Source organism: Macrotis lagotis, chromosome 2 (assembly GCF_037893015.1).
Source record: "Macrotis lagotis isolate mMagLag1 chromosome 2, bilby.v1.9.chrom.fasta, whole genome shotgun sequence".
In the NCBI taxonomy this organism is placed as follows: domain Eukaryota; kingdom Metazoa; phylum Chordata; class Mammalia; order Peramelemorphia; family Peramelidae; genus Macrotis; species Macrotis lagotis.
This window is the reverse complement of record NC_133659.1, coordinates 85,611,495-85,628,510: the sequence shown is the minus strand read 5'-3', so window position 1 is coordinate 85,628,510 and position 17,016 is coordinate 85,611,495.

Here is a 17,016-nt window from a genome sequence, read left to right as displayed (position 1 = left end):
AGTGCTTTATCCACTACACCACCTACCTGCCCCCTACCACTATATTTCTAAGCCAATACCAAACAGTTTTGATGACTAATGCTTTATAATATAATTTTAGATCAGGTAGGGCTAAGCCCCCTTCTATTAGACTTTTTTTCATTAAGCTTCTAGAAATTCTTGACTTTTATTTCTCCATATGAATTTACTTATAACTTTTTGCTAAATAATTTAAGTAACTTTTTGGAATTTTGATGGGTAGGGAACTAAACAAGTAGTTTAGTTTTGGTAGAATTGTCATTTTTTTTATATTACTTCTTCCTATCCATGAGCAGTTGATATTAGCACAGTTATTTAAATCTGATTTAATTTGTGTGAGAAGTATTTAATAATTGTTTTCAAAAAGTTTCTGAGTCTGTCTTGGCAAATAGACTCCCAGCTATTTTATATTGTCAGAGATTACTTTGAATGGGATTTCTCTTTCTAGCTCTTCCTGCTGTATCTTGCCAGACATATATAGAAAAGTTGAGGATTTATGAGGGTTTATTTTATAACCTGCAACTTTGCTAAAATTGCTAATTGTTTCCAGTAGGTTTTTGGATAATTTCTTGGGATTCTCTAGTTAGACCATCATGTCATCTGCAAAGAGTGAGAGTTTTGTCTCTTTCTTCCCAATTCTAATTCCTTCAATTTCTTTTTCCTTCTCTAATTGCTAAAGCAAACATTTCTAATATGATATTGAATAATAGTGGTGATAATGGGAATCCTTATTTCACCCGGATCATATTGGGAAAGCCTCTGACCTTTCCCCATTGAATATAATGCTTGTTGATGGTTTCACATAGATAATGCTAATTATTCTAAGGAACAGGCTATTTATTCCTACACTCTCTAGTGGTTTTAGTAGGAATGGATGCTATCTTTTGTCAAAAGACTTTTCAGCATCTATTGATAATGATCATGCAATTTCTCATAGGTTTTTTGTTGATATAATTGAGTATATTAACAGTTTTCCTAATATTGAACCAACCCTGCATTCCTGGGATAAATCCTACTTGATTATAATGTATTATCCTAGTGATAACTTGTTGTAATCATTTTGCTAAGATTTTCTTTAAGATTTTTGCATCCATATTCATCTGAGAGACAGGTCTATAATTTTTTTTTCTGTTTTAAATCTTCCTTGTTTAGGTAATAGCATCGTATTGGTTTCATAGAAAGAGTTAGGCAGAGTTCCATCTTTCTATTTTTCCAAAGAGTTTATATAAGAATGGAACCAATTGTTCCTTAAATATTTCATAGAATTCACTTGTGAATCCATCAGGCCTTGGAGATTTTTTTCTTGGGGAGTTCAGTGATGGCTTGTTGAATTTCTTTTTCTGAGATAAGGTTGTTTTATTTTAATCTCTTCTTCATTTAACCTGGGCAACTTATATTTTTTTGTAAATATTCATCCATTTCCCTTGGATTATCAAATTTATTGGCATAGAGCTGGGTAAAATAATTTTGAATTATTACTTTAATTTCCTCCTCATTGGTGGTAAGTTCACCTTTTCATTTATGATACTAGCAATTTGATTGTCTTTTTTTTAATCAAATTGACCAGGGGTTTATCAGTTTTATTGGTTTTTTCATAATACCAACCTTTGGCTTTATTTATTAGTTCAATAGTTTTTTTGCTTTTGCTTTTATTAATTTCTCCTTTAATTTTTTGAATTTCTAATTTTGTATTTAATTGGTGTTTCTCTAATATTTTTAGTTATATGTTTAGTTCATTGATTTCCTCTTTCTCCAGCTTATTCATGTAAGCATTTAAAGCGATAATATATCCCCTGAGAGCCACTTTGAGTGAATCCCATAGGTTTTGGTATGTTCTTTCATTGTTATTATCTAGGTTAAAATGGTTAATTCTTTCTATAATTTGTTTTTTGGTCCACTCATTCTTTAAAATGAGCTTATTCCGTTTCCAATTTGTTCTGGGTCTATATCTCCTTGGCCCAATATTGCATATGACTTTTATTGCATTGTCATCTGAGAAACATGTATTCACTATTTCTGCCTTTCTGAAGTGGATAATTAGGTTTTTATATCCTAGTACAAAAGCTTCAGAGGCTGCATTGAGTGATCAATTTCCAAGACACAAAAAATCACCACCCCTTCCATATTCATCTTGGCTTGTAGCCTTATCAAGTTGAAGGTTTTTTGGACAGTATCATAATTGATCTTAATGCCATATTCATCCCAATGAAGGAATTTGATAACATTGCTGAAAACATTATGCTCAAATGAAAGGGAGAAGCCTTGTTTCACTGCATTAGTAACTGAGAAATCATGAGAGCATCTTCCACTATTCAGAACCTGGGCAAACACACTATTATAAAATTGACATACAATACTGATACACTTGTCAAGGAAAGAAAATTTTAATGTAATATTCCATAAGTCCTCTTCATGACTGATAGTATTAGAGACCTTGGTCACATCTACAAGCATTGTATAGAGACCTCTGTTCCATTTCTGGTATTTTTCCCGGAACTGTTGATCAGCCAACACCACAATGACTGTTCCTTAACCTTTTCAGAAGTCACACTGCCTCTCAGGAAGGTGACCATCTTCCAGGTGAAGTATTTGCTTATTTTTTTTAGGTTTTTGTAAGGCAAATGGAGTTAAGTGGCTTGCCCAAGGCCACACAGCTAGGTAATTATTAAATGTCTCAGACCAGATTTGAACCCAGGTACTCCTGACTCCAGGGCCGGTGTTTTACCCACTACTCCACCTAGCTGTCCCTGAAGTATTTGCTTATTAAGGAAGATTTTGCCAGCAATGACTAATAGAGTAACATCCCTGTGATTGTCACAGGATAATCTATTCCCTTTACCTTTATAGAGATGGATGATGGAGGATTGTCCTAAGACATAACCTCCATATAGCATGAAAATTTCAGTCAACTTTGGTTTGAGCAATCGACCCATCCCTCCATTTTGTAAATTTTAATTGAAAGGGAATCAACACCATATGCTTTGCCACATGAAAGGAGCCTAATGGCATACAATATCTCTTCTTCATTACATTACTCCAAGGCAAAATTAATGTCAAGAGATTAGAGTGTGCTTTTCTGAATAGTTTGTTGTTCATTTGGAGGGAAAGTTGAACCAACTCATATTTGGCACTAGGAGAACAAAAATGGAATGAGCAGCTTTCAGAGATTAGGTGTACAAAACTGCATTTGTTCATCTGTGTCAGGGCACTTTCAAACATAAAGACTGGTTTGATGAAAATGATGAGAAAATGTATAAGTTGTCAATATAAACAAAAGCACAAGAGCTCCACAGTTTACCAGAAGGATAGTTCATCCATTTCCAAGAAGGCAGCATTTAACTCCATTATAAGCAAAGTATACGTGAAACACAGAGAGATGCAAGATTATTTTCTCTAATGGTAGGTAGATGAAATTCTGTTTTACACATATAGGAACAATCCAAAGTGCTTTGAAGATGTCCTGAAGGTTATTTATGGGCCAAAGACATATAGTTCTTTTCAACTACTAAGTGCTGAAGGAATTCCATTAATTAGTGATATTCACATAATCCTAGAGAGATGAGATGGACTGACCACTTCCATTGTGTTCTTAGAAGATTATCATTAATCCTTGTGGAAGTCATTGATCTTTTATCTCAAGCTGAAGTTGATCTGAGGTGTTCACATGGACTCTTTTTGAGTAGAGCACTGGGAACTTATATTGATCTGATCAGTCAAAGTTGTATACACATCAAACATAGTAATATCATTTTGGTCTTCTTTGATAATGGAGGTCAAGAAAACAATGAACCAAGTCAAACCATGAAACTGAAACACTTCCATTTAAATTGTCTTAGGAAGTTTCTTCCAATTACTTGGTAGATAAGATCCCAGAACCTGAGGTCCTTTCTTGAGCAAAACTGTCAAGCATTCAAACATTACTACAGAGAACACAACTATGTTGAGAAGGCTTTGTTGTTCAAGTGCCAAACATCTGCTTTTCAAAAAGATTATATTTTATAGAAGGCTCACACAGGACAAATGTTCACAAGAAGTGAGAAAGGTACACTTTGAAGGCACTAATCTTCCTGGATCACAACCTACACTAATGCATTGTTGGTAAAGTTGTGAACTGCCCTTGTCTTTCTGTAGAACAATTTGGAACTATGCCTGGAAGAAAATCAAACTGTTCATACATTTGATCCAACAGGATTATTACAAAATCTGTTTGACACAATGTTGCAGTTAATGTGCACAATGTTCTCTTGGTTCTGCCAAGATTGCCCAATTGATGGGCATCGCCTCAATTTCCAATTATTTGCCACTGCAAAAAGACCTGATATGAATGTTTTTATACATGAGTGTCTTTTCCCCTTTCTAATGATCTCTTTAGAATATAGATATTGTAGTGGTATTGCTAGATAAAAGGGAATGCACAGCGTGCTTGTCCTTTGAGCATTACTTCCAAATTGCTCTCCAGAATTATGGTGACTCAACCAAACAGTACAATAGTGTTCCAGTTTTCCCCCATTTTCTCCAACATTCTTTTACTTTTTTTGTTATTTTAGCCCATCTGATGGGTTTGAGGTGGTATCTCAGAGTCCTTTTAATATGACTGTAGATAACTTTAATTTCTTCATCTGAAAACTGCCTTTTATATCTTTGACCATTTAATAATTGAGGAGTGACTTGAATTCTTATAAATTTGACTCAGTTGTCTATACATTTTAGAAATATATCCTTGTTCTGAAATGATAGCTGTAAAAAACTGTTTCTCAACTTTCTGTATACCTTTTAATCTTTGTTGTATTGATTTTATTTTGGAGGAAATAATATTAATTTAAAGTACTTAAAATTATACATTTCTATTTTAGTGTGTTCTCTATAACTTATCTGACCATAAATTCCTTCCCACTCTATAAATCTAACAAACACATTAGTTTTTATTCTTCTACTTGTCTTATGCTGTCACTCTTTATATCGAAATCTTATACTCATTTTTCCCTTATCTTGCTATAGGTTTTGAGATGTAAACCTTTGCGTAGTTTCTGATATACTATTTTCCAGTTATCACAGTAGTTTTGATCAAATAGTGAATTTTTATCCCAGAATCTAGAGTCTTTGGGTTTATCAAACAGGAGATTATTATAATCATTTACTACTGGTTCTTTTGTACCTTATCTATTTCACTGATCTACCACTCTGTTTCTTAGCCAGTACCCAAATAGTCTTGATGACTTTTACTTTATAATATAATTTTAATCAGATAAATGAATAAAACAAGATCATTAATAGTACACTTCCCAGCAAGCTTTCATTTTTTTTATGTTTGACTAAACTATTGTTCTTCCTAAGTATGGATAAAGAGTGAGTTCTCATGTTGCATTTTTTCTCATAATGAAATAAACTCACAGTAAAATAAAATTCTTGGTGGCTTAAACAAAGAATATAGTACCATAAGCAAATTAGGGTAGAATGTAATAGTTTTCCCATCAAATCTATGGGTTAAGTGAGAAATTTTGATGCAAAAAGAGATAGAAAGAAATATGAAATTTAAAATTAATAATGTTTATTTTTTTAAATTCAGAAAGTTTTTTCTATAGACAAAAGGAAAGCAGTCAGAATTCACAGGAAGCCTGAGGTCAGGGAGCAAATACGGCAATTTTATTTTATAAAGACCTTATCTCACAAACCCAAAGAGAACTGAGTCATTATAAGTATACTAGTCACTTGCCTGACGAAAATTTCTCAAAGGATATTTATAGATAGTTTTCAGATGAAGAAATCAAAGCTATCAATAATTCTATAGAAAATGTTCTGAATTACTCTTGATTAGGGAAAGTTAAAAGAAGGGAGATTAGGGAGAGTTAAAAGAAATCTAAGGTACCACCCCATTCATATCAGATTGGCTCACATGACAGAAAAAGGCAAATGACACATTTTGGAGAGGATGTGTGAATATTGGGACAATAATGTATTTTTCCTGGAGCTGTGAACTGAGTCACAGAGAACAATTTGGTACTATGTCCCATGTGTGCATACTCCTTGAACCAGAAATGCCCCAACTATATCTGTTTGCAAAGAGATCAAAATAAAATGGGAAAACGACCTATTTTTATGAAATAAACAGCAGTTATTTTTATGTTGGCAAAGAATTTTAGGGGTACTCATCAATTGGGAAAAAAGTATAGCACATGGTTTCAGAAAAACCTGGAAAAATTATATGAATTAGTGAAAAATGAAGTGAGCAGAACAAGGAGAATTTTGTACACAGTAATAATAATGTTTTGTAATGATCAATTGTTATTGTTAATTGTTAATGACAAGATCTTCAGAAATGCAATGATCCTAGAGAATTCTAAAGTAAAGTTTTCTTATGTGAGGTGGAATTTTACTCATGTGTTTATTTTTAGGCTTTTGCAAGGCAAATGGGGTTAAGTGGCTTGGCCAAGGCCATGCAACTAGGTAATTATTAAGTGTCTGAGGCCGAATTTGAATCCTGGTACTCCTGAGTCCAGGACCAGTGCTCTATCCACTCCACAACCTAGCTGCCCCTTACCCATGTTTTGAAGTGTTAGAGTCTGAATGTTGAACAATGCATTCTTTTTTTTCCATTTTTAATATTTTGTGTGGGATTTTTTGGTCTGTTTTCTTTAACAAAAGGAGTAATATGAAAATGTTTTGTAATATTGCATACATATCATATTATTACTTTCTCAGGAAAGGGATGAAAAGATGGAAGTAAAGAATTTGGAACTCATAATTTATAAACATTAAAATTATTTTATAGGAAAAATCAGGTTCCAGTATCATATTATGAAGCTAGCTCTCTGTTTCCTGAAATATAAATATTCATATTGTATGAGAACAAAAACAAAATGAAAATAGAGTTATTTTTATGTGTATCTATTGATTTTTAATGACAAGTCATGACTTAAAATTTTAATTGACCTTAACTTTGAATTCAGTGAAGATTTTCATGTTTATCATTTAAAATTGTCTTGAGTTTTACAAATGTATGTATAACTATGTTGATATAGAGATGATCTTGATGATAGAGCAAAAGTGTAAAGATCGTATGAAATAGTATCTCATAAGCATCATTTTATTTTTCTCTAATCAGTTATTCAAGGAAGATACATTAAATATGTATATTTGGTATTTGTTATGTTTTCTGTTGTAACTTATTTGTTTCAAGAGTTTTAAACTAAAGCTTAAGAGAATGGATGAAGGCATTTCAGAAGACTCATGCATTCATTACTAGAAAGGTGAGTAACTGACATTATACCTCTTTCTCGAAGAAGATCTATCTTCAGACTTGAGCTCAAGCCTACAATTCTATATTGCTTCTAGCATTCTTTTTCCTTATCAATGAAAAGTGACTTATCTAACATCATAAAATTTTCTTACATATTACCGTGATATACATTGTGCATTTACTTAAATTCTCAATCAATAATTTATAAATCAATCAAAAAAGAAAGCATTATACATCACATAGTGCGCTAAGTGCTAGGGATGAAAATAATCTGATTAAAATAATGCTGCCCCCCCCCCCCAGCAAGAAAATGTATTCTTATGGAGAAGACAAATGAATAAATTTTAAAATGCATACTTAAAAATGTAATAATGAAATATCATGTAGTTAATTACAATGTAGTTTGGGAGAGAAAGTACCATCAGTTGGCAGGAGTAGGACACACCTTGTAGAATAATGTGTTTGAGGAGCATTGTGAATGAAAAGAGTGATACAAAATGGAGGACATATTTTAAACTTTTAAACTTTATCTGCATGCATATCCTAGAGTATAAAATATCACATAGTCTTCAATATTCATAAACATATTACCATTTCCTCTAAATGTAGTTCTGTACTACCACCAAAGTGAGTGTTAGCCTACTTCAGAAACTCATCACACTTGATGAAAATACAGATGTAGTGGACAATAATGTCAATTTGTAAATTATAATGTGTGAAAATGATGGTGTAGAAATTCAAAGAAATAATACAAAGGAAAAGTGAGAGAGAGAGAGAGAGAGAGAGAGAGAGAGAGAGAGAGAGAGAGATGAAAGGAAAGCCAAATAAATAAAGATAATTGTTTAAAAAACAATGGAATTGAATAGAAAATTAAAATGAAAAATATTTTCTTACAACAAGAATAATGTAAATCTACTAAGGCAGCAAAAAAGGAAATGGGAAGACTATTTAGAGGTAAAAATAAGAAAGAAAATATTTAAGGCAATATGCTTTTATGGAAAAATCAAAAAACCTTGAGAAAATACTGAATTAAAACTTGATTCATTTACTATATATGTAACTTCTAGCAAACAACTTTCCTTGTCTGGATATCGGGTTTTTTTTATGTTTTTGTTTTGTTTTGAGATATTTTTAGTGTAATATCTAGAATTATGTAAGGATTTCTATTACAATTCCTTCCAACATTAACTTATATTTTAAAGTAGATTAAAAAAACACAAGAACTGAAGAGTTTCAAAAAGGAAACCAACACAGTAGCATGACCTAATAAGTTTGTGCATGAAAAGAAAGTAGGCTATAACCTAAATATATGCATGCTGCTAAACTAACAAATAGAAAAACAATCATTAAAAAAATGAGAGAAAAAGAAATTTGAGATACAAATCATTTAAGGATTTTCCTGAATTATTTTATCATGCCTGATTAGAATAAAAGCATTATTTCACATTATCTTATGGAGAAATAATTGAATTTAATAAATTATCCATAAATATAACAAACCAAAATATAATAGCACTTTTAATTGGAAAAATATAGTAATATTTTCAAAACATTACAAAAGTAATGCTAAAACATTAGACTTTATTGCTTAATTCCTATAGGTACACACACACACACACACACACACACACATATGTATGTATGTATACATATACCTATATAGATATAAATAAAATACTAGCAGCGATAATAAAGAAATACATAAAAATGATACTTATTTAGATCAGATAGCCTTCTGATCAACATTCTGGACTTATTTGCCATTAAAAATAGATATTATACAAATATATTATACAAATATTTTAAATGCTCAAATAATATAATGAAGCACTTGGAGCAAAAGAAAGAATTTTTGAAAATATAACCGTCATTCATTATGATTTAATACCAAAAAGTGAAAAGAAATAAAGGATTACTTCTCAACATACTAAACAATATTTGTGGCAACTGAAATAGCAAAATAATATTTAATTTAGGAACATCCCTAACTTTAGTAGAATTCCTCCTTAAAAGATATTTGGATGGTCTATTCTGTCACTTTGATATGGCAGAGTATTATTGTTGTGATTTGTTCTTTGTTTTTTAAGAGGACGAATAGCATCATGAGGTTCACAGTTTATGCATAAATAAATTTAAATGAGGCAGAGTACATATAGAGTCAATCTTACTCTCTCTTCTGGAGTCATTCAAATCCAGAAGCAAGATAAAAGTACGGATGCTTGGTGATGGTTCAGGATACAATGGATGGTGGAGGTGTCTTAATATTTGGCCAAACTAAGCACTCTGTTACATCTACTTCAACTACCTTTAAGACTAATGGAACAAATTGTTCTTATCCAGCCATTCTGCCCACGGAAATCTTTGTATACTTGGGATAGACATTCCCATAACTCACTGAAAGATTTGAGGGCTGTCAGTAAACCTCAGTTGGCTTTAGCCTGTTTATCAAGATGGAGTTTCAAGATATGGTCACTAAATTTTCTACAGGTTCTAGCAGCCACAGATGAGAGTTTGGTGACCATACAAACATTAAAAGTGAATTAGTGGGGCAGCTTTGTGGCACAGAGGATAAAATACCAGTCCTGGAGTCAGGAGACTTGAGTTCAAATCCAGTCTAAGGCATTTATTACTTACTTAGCTATGTTAACTTGATCAAATCACGTAACTCCTTTGCCTTTGTAAACCCCCCACCAAAAGTGAATTAGCAACCCTAAAAAGGGTTCTGCAAACTCTCCCACCAGAATTCTAGTTCTCTCTATACTTCACATTCACACTGGAAGGGCATTATAATAATGTCAAGAAGACATAAAAGAATATTTAAGTAATTAACAATGAAAATGAAAAGAGAAAATAGAATTTTTCATTATGACATGTGTATCTAGAAAAAAGGAACAAATTGAAAAATTATTATGGCAATAAATAAGTTCAGCAAGTTTGTGTAAGATATAAGATTGTTCCATAAAATCATTCCAATTTAAATAACCAGTAATAAAAAATGAGAATTTTTTAAAAGAAATATATACCTGTTAAAAGGTTTTCATATCATTTTATGGGGAAAAACTAAATGATCAGTATTAGGATGATGGTCAAATAAATGAAACTTTTTATTCTGAAGCACTGTAATGATGTAAAGACAAAAATCTTTAGGTATTAGTTTAGGACTATTTAATAATTCTACCAAAGTAATGTAAAATGGGGAGAAAGTAGAAAGATAAGAGTTCATCAAAATTAAAAACCACAGTAAAGCAGGCACAGACATAGGAATGAAGAGATAATCCTGATGAAGAGAAGAGAGGAGATGAGAGGTAAGGAGAGGATAAATACTGATGAATCCTTGGGTGTAAATGGTAAAAAATGTCTATGACAATTAACACACTCTACTTCATTCAGTTATATGTAAACAGAAGGCAAAGTAAGCACTTATGTTTTATAATAATTTTACTATGTCAGCTAATTAAGAGCAAAGTAAGAAAATGTGAACATATAAATAACTTGAAATGATTAGATGCATTTTATATATACTTTTCTTTAATAGCAACTGTACTGAATTAAGCAGTCATAAGTAAAGTTAGAAAATGAATATAGCATCATGCCTGGGGCTGTGAAAATCTATAATCCCTGCTTTTCATTTGCTACCATGCTTATTTCCTTTTTTATTGATAGCTATTATGCACTTGTTATTGTATCTTGATTTAGCCTTCACCTTTCTCTGATTAATGTTTACTGTTATATAATTGGATTCTTCACAAATCTGCCTACCTGTAGGCAGTATCTCAGGAGAAAGATCCTGTTCACTTTTCTAAGTTCATCCTTTCAAGACTCATTATCATGTGATTTAACTCATCCTTTTACCTGGCATTTAATATCTAAGTCCATCCCTACCCCCATCAGAACAGGCGTAGCTGCATATTTACCATTAAATCATATTATGTAATTGCCTTGTATCCATTGCTAAACAATATTATATAATATCATAAAAGCATTTGATGGTTGTTACTAAAAGTAGAGAGGACTGAAAGAATTTTGTATTAATGGGAAACTGTTATGGCTTGCTTCACCTTGGGGCCCTAACAGCGATGACCTCCCTCCCAGAGGGGAGCTGAGAATAAGGAGTCAAGCCACACTGCCTTATGCCTCCAGCTCAATTTTATTACTGCTTAGCTTCTACATATATGCTGTCAGGTCTTCTGGGGTAGAACAAAGAAAATGAGGGAATGGGGGTTCACTATCAGTGTACGTGCAGCATCTTGCACTACAGGAGAAGGATGTAAGTAAGGGGGGAGGTAGTAAAACACAGCTGTGTCCTGTACCCTTGGTTTGTGGGGCACAATGACCAGCTCCCAAGGACTCCAGCACACCTTATCTCTCAGGGTAGCATGCCAGCTCCTGAGACTGTCCAGGTGGCAGGGCCGTTAGAATAGCCTGTGTTCCTACAGGAAACATTATTTCATAATATGTTAGAAATTTTATTTTTTAAATAAGCTAATAAAATTTTAAATAGCATAAAATTTCTGCCTATTTGTTTTCATTTATCTAGATTATAGTCTTATTTCTGTAACTGAATATGTAGGTTATCTTGAGTGAGACATATCACTTGATTCACTGAATTTCCTCATCTGTAAAATGAAGGCATGGACTCAGTTATCTTTAAGGTTCCTTCTTATTCTATCATTATATGATTCAATGCGTCAAAGCATTATGTTTATTTAGGGAGTGTAGTTTATAAACTAAGCACCCTAGTGGTGCCTAGGGTACATCCCTTTTGGAATCTATGTTTATATAGCTTAGAAAATGAGCCAAAGGTTATATGGGTAGGAGGAAAATGGAAATTTTTAACACTTTTTGGTAGGTACAAGCCAGGGTAACTGGGAATCATAAGAGAACAGAGAATTTTCAAAGAAATTATCATTTTCTTTATCAAATAATCAATATTTATGATCCAAAAATGCATCTACATCTAAATATTCATTCGTATTTATATACAAAATTATCAACAGAATTTTCATCACTTTTCTGAAATAAAATATTCTGAAGATATATATCTAAATCTATACTTGATCATTAATTTAGCCAATGAAATGAACTCACTGCCTGATAATCTTGCAAAATATTTTATATTCATATGACCATAATCCTTTAAATATTCTTGTAAAAGAATCAATTAGTTTTATCTTCAATTAACAATTTGATGGAAAAAAGTTCACTACTTGTAATGTGAAGTGTCCAGTGTAATCCATTACATTAAACATGATACTACTAACATTAGATCAAGAATATACTTTAAAAATTGATAGAAAATGGTAAAAAAATGATTAGAAATCAGAAACAAGCACATAAAGTTTATTTTTTAATAGCATGCAATCATCTCCCTCTTTATGAAAACTCTTACTATTCTATTGCAATATAAGATTATACTTTCTTTTCTTGCTGACTCACATAGAATTATAGTATATTAGCAAAACCAGCACTATATCTTACAAGTGAACTGGTAGAAACAAAACATAAAAGCAACCCAATATGATTTGTTAACCGCTTTTAAGTAGGGGTGCTAGGTCAAGTGGTACATAGAACTCCTGACCTGGAAGAAAGAAAGCTCATCTTTCTCAGTTCAAAACCTGTATCAGACCTCTCTTTGATTTGTGACTCTTGTCTAGTCACTTAACCCTGGTTGCCTCATTTTTCATCAGTAAAATAAGCTGAAATAGACAGTGTCAAACTCCTTCTGAAAATTTTCCAAGAAAATCCCAAATGAACTCATAAAATTGTATATGAAACAAACAAACAGCAATAAAATCACCTCACTTAATTGGGAATTTTTCTTCTAAATTTGTCTCTGAGATTCTTAACTGGTGATAAAATGTCCTATAAAGCATTCCAGAGAGAGTTGACTTTCTATTGCCTTTAAAAAAAATTACTTGGCAAGTGATATTTCCTAGGCTACATAAGGAATCCCTTCCAAATCATTAGTATTAGAAATTTTGGCATTAAAAAAATCAAATTCCTACTATGCAAATTTATATTACTTAATTGTATTTATATTACTTAATTGATTTCTTCAATATATCATTGTAAAAGATTATGGAACTGATATTCTCTGCATGTATCATATTAATATTTCTTTTCTTTTATAATAATCCAAACCTATTGCTTTCTTGATATTGTTTAATAGTAAATTCAATGAAAATGAGGGTAATCAGTTGGTACACTGGACAGTTTTCTGAGTTCAAAACTAGTCTTATATACTTAATAGCTGCATAAACCTGGACAAGTGCTTTAGCCCTGTTTGTCTCAGTTACCTCATCTGTAAAGTAATCTGGAGAAAGAAATGTTAAACCTCAGCAGTTTCTTTATGTTTCTTTATTTATTTTTGGTTTTGGACGGCAATGGGGTTAAGCGACTTGCCCACAGTCACACAGTTAAGTAAGTATTATTTTGAGGCAGTATTTGAACTCAGGTTCTCCTGATTCCAGGGCCAATGTTCTATTTATGCCCCATTGCAGTGTCTTTACAAAGAAAATCTAAAATGGGATCACAAATATTCAGACACAACTTAACAACAACTATGAAAATGGTCAAATAATGAAGCTCTAACCAAACCAAAGAAAATTGCCTTGAGAAAAGAAAAATTGAAGAGACCTCCTGGGTTTCCTCAAAAGGAAATTGATTTTAGAAATTTCTCTGAAATGTTTGAAACTATAATACATGCAGCTGTTTGTTTTACTAAAATACCATGTTTCTAATTTATTTACTTAATTTTAATACTAAATTTTTAAATAGATTTTTAAATCTATAATTATTATTGTATTATAAAGGGTCTAAGAAAAATAGATGAATTACATTCATCTTCATTTTATATTTCTAATGGAGTTCTATTCAAAATTTAAGATACTGCTACTAACACCTTATTGGTGAGTTCAGCAGTAGTATATTCTTGTGTACTGCCCCAGCTATATTATCTTTCTGTTTTCGCTAACATTATTATTGGCTTTAATTTTCAAGATTATTGTTTGAGGGGTGGCTAGATGGCATAGTGAATAAAGCACCAGCCCTGGAGTCAGGAGTTCAAATCCAGCCTCAGACACTTAATAATTACCTAGCTGTGTGGCCTTGTGCAAGCCACTTAACCTCATTACCTTGAAAAAAACCTAAAAAAATATTATTGTTTGATATTAAGGATAGAAATATGTGCACATAGCTAGCTCAAATAAAGTTTAGACTTAAGACCTTAAATTTATTTTCATTAGACCTTAATTAATTGTACTAATTGTACTAAGAATATGAAGTAAATTAATGTATTGGTAGAGAAATCAGTTTGCTACTTCATTAAAAGGAAGGAAATCTTCTAGTAGAAATTTCATTATTGCTTGTAATTGCAGCCCACCCAATTTTATAAGCATTCAGGTGTTGGAGATAGAAAAACAGGATAAAGAATATTCTTTTTTTGACTCGGTAACTTTTCAATATTCATTATTTGTAAATTTATGAGTTACACATTTTTCTATCACCCTCACTTCCCCAGACCCCTTCCCAGTGTGGCAATGGTCTAGCAAAACTTGTGCATGCACAATTGTGTTTAGAATATTTATATATTAATCATTTTGTGTAAGAGGAATTTCAATTAAGTGGAACGAAAGGAAACCATGTGACAGGAAGGGAAAAAAAGCATAGGAAAAGTTTTAAAAAGTGAAAATAGCATGCATTCAGATTCTATGATTTTTTTTTGTTTTCCTCTTGATGTGGATGATATTGCCAATAGTAGATCACTCAGGATTCTCCTTGATCTCTGAATGTCTGAGAAGAACAACATCCATAAAAGTTGTACAATGTGTACAATATTCTCTTGGATCTGCTCCCTTCACTCATCATCAGTTCATGTAATTCTTTCCATGTTTCACTAAAGCCTGGTTATTCATGATTTCTTATAGAACAATAATTTTTCATAAATTTCATATACTGTAATTTGTTCAATCATTCCTCAATTGAGTGGTATCTTATCAATTTTACAGTTCTTTTCCACTGCAAAAAAAGAGCTGCTATAAATATTTTGAACATTTAAAACAATTCTCATTTTTAATGATTTCTTTCTGATATAGGCCTAATATTGTTATTGTTAAGGGCTATGATCAGTTTTATTGCTCTTTGAGCAAAGTTCCAGATTACTCTCCAGAATGACCATATCAATTTACAACTCCAGCAACAATAAACTGACATTCCAATTTTCTCACATTCTTTCCAACATGGAGATGCTGTACCTCATAAATTTTTTTTCTTTGTTTTTGCTAAGCAATTGGGGAGGGGGGTTAAGTGATTTGTCCAAGGTCACATAGCTAGATAGTTGTTAAGTATCTGAGGCAGGATTTAAATTCAAGTCTTCCTGACTGCAGGGCCCCTTCTTTACCCACTGTCACCTAGCTTTTCCTTCATAATTGTTTTAATTTGCATTTGTCTAATGAATATTGACTTGTAGCATTTTTTTGAAATTTGACTGCATATATAGCTTTACTATTTCATCTGACCGATCAATTGAGAAATGGTTGAGCAAGTTATACTACATGAATACTATGGAATACTATATTTCTTTAAGAAATAATAAATGATCAGACTAGAGAAGCATGGGATGAATTATGGGATCTGATGCTGAGCAAAGGGAGCAGAACCAAGAAAAAAATGTACCCATTAACAACATTATGAGACAAATACCCTGGATGGAAGCAGCTCCTCTAACCTGTTCAGAGTTGGTACAAACTGCATTAGACAGTCTATGAACAATGCTATCCCTATCCACAGGAAGAAAAACAAAAAAAAAATTGTTTTAAATTAAAAAACCCTGAGTCTTAGGTGCTCTCTGATCAAACTTGAAACTAAGGACTCTAACTAAACTTTTGAGAGACAGAACCCACAGAGGGACCCAGTGAGGCAGTTCTCCTACTCAAGGTAACCTGGAAAAGAGCAGAAAGGCTCTGCTCCCCGGGGTCGGAGGGGCGGCCTGCTGGAGGGGTGGCCTGCCAGAGCCAAAGAACTTCAGTCTCCCGGAGGCAACCCCAGGGTGCTGGGAGCCCCAGCTCACAGCAGCGGGGGAGTCTCCTGAGCTGCACCCCGGGGAGCATCGGGCATAAAGTGGGGGAACAGCGGGGACCTCTGCCAGATTGAGCAAGTAAACCCCAGCCCTCAGGGCACACAGGGAGCAGCTTGGTCTTTCTGCAGCCTAGCCCTGGAAACAGAAGCAGGCTAAGCCCTTAAGCAGGAGCCCCAGGGCATGAGCCCATTGAGCTGAGGGAGGGGAGTGAAGAGAGAGAGACTGTCAAGCTCAGTCCTCTGACCCTGGAACAGGACTCTGGGGCTCTGACCACATTTAGATCCTGATCCCAGTCTAGGCCCCCGCATAGAACAGCAGCCCCCCCACCTCAGCCCCGTGGCAGAGGGGGGCGCTTGTGGTCATTCACAGACCAGGAGGGAGGACAGAGCCTCACACACTGAGACCCTTGTGGGAGTGTCCCAAAAGTTCAGGAAGCACCCCCAAACCAGGTCCAGGCTGGGAAAATGAGCAAGCAGAAAAACAAGAGGAAGACCATTGAGAAATATTTTGCATGTGAGCGCAAGAAGGATCAAAATACTCAGTCTGAAGATGAGGAAGCACAAGCTCCTGCATCTAAACACTCCAGGAAAAACAGAAATTGGGTTCAGGCTATGACAGAGCTCAAAAAAGACTTTGAAAATCAAATGAGGGAGTTGGAAGAAAAGCTGGGAAAAGGAAGGAGAAA